Source organism: Wyeomyia smithii, chromosome 1, assembly GCF_029784165.1.
Source record: "Wyeomyia smithii strain HCP4-BCI-WySm-NY-G18 chromosome 1, ASM2978416v1, whole genome shotgun sequence".
Lineage (NCBI taxonomy): Eukaryota > Metazoa > Arthropoda > Insecta > Diptera > Culicidae > Wyeomyia > Wyeomyia smithii.
The window spans coordinates 151552286-151558817 of record NC_073694.1 but is presented as its reverse complement, the minus strand read 5'-3'; positions in this window follow the sequence as shown (position 1 = coordinate 151558817).

The following is a 6532-nucleotide window of genomic DNA, read 5'->3' as shown; positions in this document are numbered from 1 at the left end:
AAGGGGTGAGATTAGGCCAAAGTTCATTTAATTTAAGCAAAATTATAGTTTATTGTAACTTAACCATATTTGCGGCAGTCGTTACCTGAACATTCAAGTGTGCACTGGCGTGATTTAGATCAAACTCATTGCCTAAATGTGTGCATTACAAGCTAAGGAACAAAAACATATCCTTTTTTGGCACAATCTCACCCTGGCAGACGGTACTAAAAACTTCAATTTTACTTTCGTATGACGAAAACACAAAAAATCTCGCATTTTCTCACAACGGCCGGCCTAGCGGTAAATTGTGAGTATGAGCGAATGTTGGTCTACTAGTGGGTCACCATTCCTGAAAATATCATTTTTGGGAATTTCCTTATAGTGGAGTAGTAGTCGAATAAGTGACCTACACAACAAGAATACAAGGCAAATTATTGAAAAAATCGAATTTCCCAAGAACGGCCGGCCTAATGGAAAATTGTGTCTATCAGTAGGCAGACTTTTGCTATATGCTATAAGGAGGCTTATATGGGGAAAAATCGAAAAATCTTGAATTTTCCCATATTTACCCTGGTGACCAGGAATGTCAATTGGGCTGAACAACTCAATATTTTCCAACATGCCTAGGGTCCTAGTCAACATCTCCAATCGATTAGATTTCCCTATCAGTAGGCAGACTTTTGTCATTTGCGATAAGGAGGCTTATATGGGGAAAATCGAAAAATCTTGAATTTTCCCATATCTACCCTGGTGACCAGGAATGTCAATCGGGCCGAACAACTCAATATTTTCCAACATGCCTAGGGTCCTAGACAACATCTCCAATCGATTAGATTTCCCTATCAGTAGGCAGACTTTCGTCATATGCGATAAGGAGGCTTATATGGGGAAAAATCGAAAAATCTTGAATTTTCCCATATCTACCCTGGTGACCAGGAATGTCAATTGGGCCGAACAACTCAATATTCTCCAACATGCCTAGGGTCCTAGTCAACATCTCCAATCGATTAGATTTCCCTATCAGTAGGCAGACTTTTGCTATATGCGATAAGGAGGCTTATATGGGGAAAAATCGAAAAATCTTGAATTTTCCCATATCTACCCTGGTGACCAGGAATGTCGATTGGGCCGAACAACTCAATATTTTCCAACATGCCTAGGGTCCTAGTCAACATCTCCAATCGATAAGATTTCCCTATCAGTAGGCAGACTTTTGTCATATGCGATAAGGAGGCTTATATGGGGAAAAATCGAAAAATCTTGAATTTTCCCATATCAACCCTGGTGACCAGGAATGTCAATTGGGCCGAACAACTCAATATTTTCCAATATGCCTAGGGTCCTAGTCAACATCTCCAATCGATTAGATTTCCCTATCAGTAGGCAGACTTTTATCATATGCGATAAGGAGGCTTATATGGGGAAAAATCGAAAAATCTTGAATGTTCCCATATCTACCCTGGTGACCAGGAATGTCAATTGGGCCGAACAACTCAATATTTTCCAACATGCCTAGGGTCCTAGTCAACATCTTCAATCGATAGATTTCCCTATCAGTAGGCAGACTTTCGTCATATGCGATAAGGAGGCTTATATGGGGAAAAATCGAAAAATCTTGAATTTTCCCATATCTACCCTGGTGACCAGGAATGTCGATTGGGCCGAACAACTCAATATTTTTCAACATGCCTAGGGTCCTAGTCAACATCTCCAATCGATTAGATTTCCCTATCAGTAGGCAGACTTTTGTCATATGCGATAAGGAGGCTTATATGGGGAAAAATCGAAAAATCTTGAATTTTCCCATATCTACCCTGGTGACCAGGAATGTCGATTGGGCCGAACAACTCAATATTTTCCAACATGCCTAGGGTCCTAGTCAACATCTCCAATCGATTAGATTTCCCTATCAGTAGGCAGACTTTTGTCATATGCGATAAGGAGGCTTATATGGGGAAAAATCGAAAAATCTTGAATTTTCCCATATCTACCCTGGTGACCAGGAATGTCAATTGGGCCGAACAACTCAATATTTTTCAACATGCCTAGGGTCCTAGTCAACATCTCCATTCGATAAGATTTCCCTATCAGTAGGCAGACTTTCGTCATATGCGATAAGGAGGCTTATATGGGGAAAAATCGAAAAATATTGAATTTTCCCATATCTACCCTGGTGACCAGGAATGTCAATTGGGCCGAACAACTCAATATTTTCCAACATGCCTAGGGTCCTAGTCAACATCTCCAATCGATAAGATTTCCCTATCAGTAGGCAGACTTTTGTCATATGCGATAAGGAGGCTTATATGGGGAAAAATCGAAAAATCTTGAATTTTCCCATATCTACCCTGGTGACCAGGAATGTCAATTGGGCCGAACAACTCAATATTTTTCAACATGCCTAGAGTCCTAGTCAACATCTCCAATCGATTAGATTTCCCTATCAGTAGGCAGACTTTTGTCATATGCGATAAGGAAGCTTATATGGGGAAAAATCGAAAAATCTTGAATTTTCCCATATCTACCCTGGTGACCACGAATGTCAATTGGGCCGAACAACTCAATATTTTCCAACATGCCTAGGGTCCTAGTCAACATCTCCAATCGATAAGATTTTCCTATCAGTAGGCAGACTTTTGTCATATGCGATAAGGAGGCTTATATGGGGAAAATCGAAAAATCTTGAATTTTCCCATATCTACCCTGGTGACCAGGAATGTCAATTGGGCCGAACAACTCAATATTTTCCAACATGCCTAGGGTCCTAGTCAACATCTCCAGTCGATTATATTTCCCTATCAGTAGGCAGACTTTTGTCATATGCGATAAGGAGGCTTATATGGGGAAAAATCGAAAAATCTTGAATTTTCCCATATCTACCCTGGTGACCAGGAATGTCAATTGGGCCGAACAACTCAATATTTTCCAACATGCCGAGGGTCCTAGTCAACATCTCCAATCGATAAGATTTCCCTATCAGTAGGCAGACTTTTGTCATATGCGATAAGGGGGAGGCTTATATGGGGAAAAATCGAAAAATCTTGAATTTTCCCATATCTACCCTGGTGACCAGGAATGTCAATTGGGCCGAACAACTCAATATTTTCCAACATGCCTAGGGTCCTAGTCAACATCTCCAATCGATTAGATTTCCCTATCAGTAGGCAGACTTTTGCTATATGCGATAAGGAGGCTTATATGGGGAAAAATTGAAAAATCTTGAATTTTCCCATATCTACCCTGGTGACCAGGAATGTCAATTGGGCCGAACAACTCAATATTTTCCAACATGCCTAGGGTCCTAGTCAACATCTCCAATCGATAAGATTTCTCTATCAGTAGGCAGACTTTTGTCATATGCGATAAGGAGGCTTATATGGGGAAAATCGAAAAATCTTGAATTTTCCCATATCTACCCTGGTGACCAGGAATGTCAATTGGGCCGAACAACTCAATATTTTCCAACATGCCTAGGGTCCTAGTCAACATCTCCAGTCGATTAGATTTCCCTATCAGTAGGCAGACTTTTGTCATATGCGATAAGGAGGCTTATATGGGGAAAAATCGAAAAATCTTGAATTTTCCCATATCTACCCTGGTGACCAGGAATGTCAATTGGGCCGAACAACTCAATATTTTCCAACATGCCTAGGGTCCTAGTCAACATCTCCAATCGATTAGATTTCCCTATCAGTAGGCAGACTTTTGCTATATGCGATAAGGGGGAGGCTTATATGGGGAAAAATCGAAAAACCTTGAATTTTCCCATATCTACCCTGGTGACCAGGAATGCCAACTGGGCCGAACAACTCAATATTTTCCAATATGCCTAGGGTCCTAGTCAACATCTCCAATCGATTAGGTTTCCCTATCAGTTGGTAGACTTTTGCTATATGCGATAAGGGGGAGGCTTATATGGGGAAAAATCGAAACATCTTGAATTTTCCCATATCTACCCTGGTGACCAGGAATGCCAACTGGGCCGAACAACTCAATATTTTCCAATATGCCTAGGGTCCTAGTCAACATCTCCAATCGATTAGGTTTCCCTTTCAGTAGGTAGACTTTTGCTATATGCGATAAGGGGGAGGCTTATATGGGGAAAAATCGAAAAATCTTGAATTTTCCCATATCTACCCTGGTGACCAGGAATGTCAATTGGGCCGAACAACTCAATATTTTCCAATATGCCTAGGGTCCTAGTCAACATCTCCAATCGATAAGATTTCCCTACCAGTAGGCAGACTTTTGCTATATGCGATAAGGGGGAGGCTTATATGGGGAAAAATCGAAAAAACTTGAATTTTCCCATATCTACCCTGGTGACCAGGAATGCCAATTGGGCCGAACAACTCAATATTTTCCAATATGCCTAGGGTCCTAGTCAACATCTCCAATCGATTAGATTTCCCTATCAGTAGGCAGACTTTTGCTATATGCGATAAGGGGGAGGCTTATATGGGGAAAAATCGAAAAATCTTGAATTTTCCCATATCTACCCTAGTGACCAGGAATGTCAATTGGGCCGAACAACTCAATATTTTCCAACATGCCTAGGATCCTAGTTAACATCTCCAATCGATTAGATTTCCCTATCAGTAGGCAGACTTTTGCTATATGCGATAAGGGGGAGGCTTATATGGGGAAAAATCGAAAAATCTTGAATTTTCCCATATCTACCCTGGTGACCAGGAATGTCAGTTGGGCCGAACAACTCAATATTTTGCAACATTTCTAGGATTCTAGTGACATTTCCAATTCATTATATTGCTCTATCTTGCCTATTAATTAGTTGTTAAGTTTTATGCCTAGGGTCCTAGTCAACATCTCCAATCGATAAGATTTCCCTATCAGTAGGCAGACTTTTGTCATATGCGATAAGGAGGCTTATATGGGGAAGATCGAAAAATCTTGAATTTTCCCATATCTACCCTGGTGACCAGGAATGTCAATTGGGCCGAACAACTCAATATTTTCCAACATGCCTAGGGTCCTAGTCAACATCTCCAGTCGATTAGATTTCCCTATCAGTAGGCAGACTTTTGTCATATGCGATAAGGAGGCTTATATGGGGAAAAATCGAAAAATCTTGAATTTTCCCATATCTACCCTGGTGACCAGGAATGTCAATTGGGCTGAACAACTCAATATTTGCCAACCTGCCTAGGGTCCTAGTCAACATCTCCAATCGATTAGATTTCCCTATCAGTAGGCAGACTTTTGCTATATGCGATAAGGGGGAGGCTTATATGGGGAAAAATCGAAAAACCTTGAATTTTCCCATATCTACCCTGGTGACCAGGAATGCCAACTGGGCCGAACAACTCATTATTTTCCAATATGCCTAGGGTCCTAGTCAACATCTCCAATCGATTAGGTTTCCCTATCAGTAGGTAGACTTTTGCTATATGCGATAAGGGGGAGGCTTATATGGGGAAAAATCGAAAAATCTTGAATTTTCCCATATCTACCCTGGTGACCAGGAATGCCAACTGGGCCGAACAACTCAATATTTTCCAATATGCCTAGGGTCCTAGTCAACATCTCCAATCGATTAGGTTTCCCTATCAGTAGGTAGACTTTTGCTATATGCGATAAGGGGGAGGCTTATATGGGAAAAAATCGAAAAATCTTGAATTTTCCCATATCTACCCTGGTGACCAGGAATGTCAATTGGGCCGAACAACTCAATATTTTCCAATATGCCTAGGGTCCTAGTCAACATCTCCAATCGATAAGATTTCCCTACCAGTAGGCAGACTTTTGCTATATGCGATAAGGGGGAGGCTTATATGGGGAAAAATCGAAAAAACTTGAATTTTCCCATATCTACCCTGGTGACCAGGAATGCCAATTGGGCCAAACAACTCAATATTTTCCAATATGCCTAGGGTCCTAGTCAACATCTCCAATCGATTAGATTTCCCTATCAGTAGGCAGACTTTTGCTATATGCGATAAGGGGGAGGCTTATATGGGGAAAAATCGAAAAATCTTGAATTTTCCCATATCTACCCTAGTGACCAGGAATGTCAATTGGGCCGAACAACTCAATATTTTCCAACATGCCTAGGATCCTAGTCAACATCTCCAATCGATTAGATTTCCCTATCAGTAGGCAGACTTTTGCTATATGCGATAAGGGGGAGGCTTATATGGGGAAAAATCGAAAAATCTTGAATTTTCCCATATCTACCCTGGTGACCAGGAATGTCAGTTGGGCCGAACAACTCAATATTTTGCAACATTTCTAGGATTCTAGTGACATTTCCAATTCATTATATTGCTCTATCTTGCCTATTAATTAGTTGTTAAGTTTTATCTCTTATCAATTTTGTTGGTTTAATTCACATTTTTAGTTTCAGTGCTGCCCACCATTAGCGCTGCATTCTATGCTTTCTTCTGTTGAAATATTTCGTTTTTGTTGGCTTAGTTCCGTAGGGTAAAATCACGCAGCATATATGAATCCGGATTTAAACCAACAAAACCAGCTACCCAACAAAATGAAATATTTCACGATTTTGTTGGGTACGTTTCTTGTTGGGCGAATT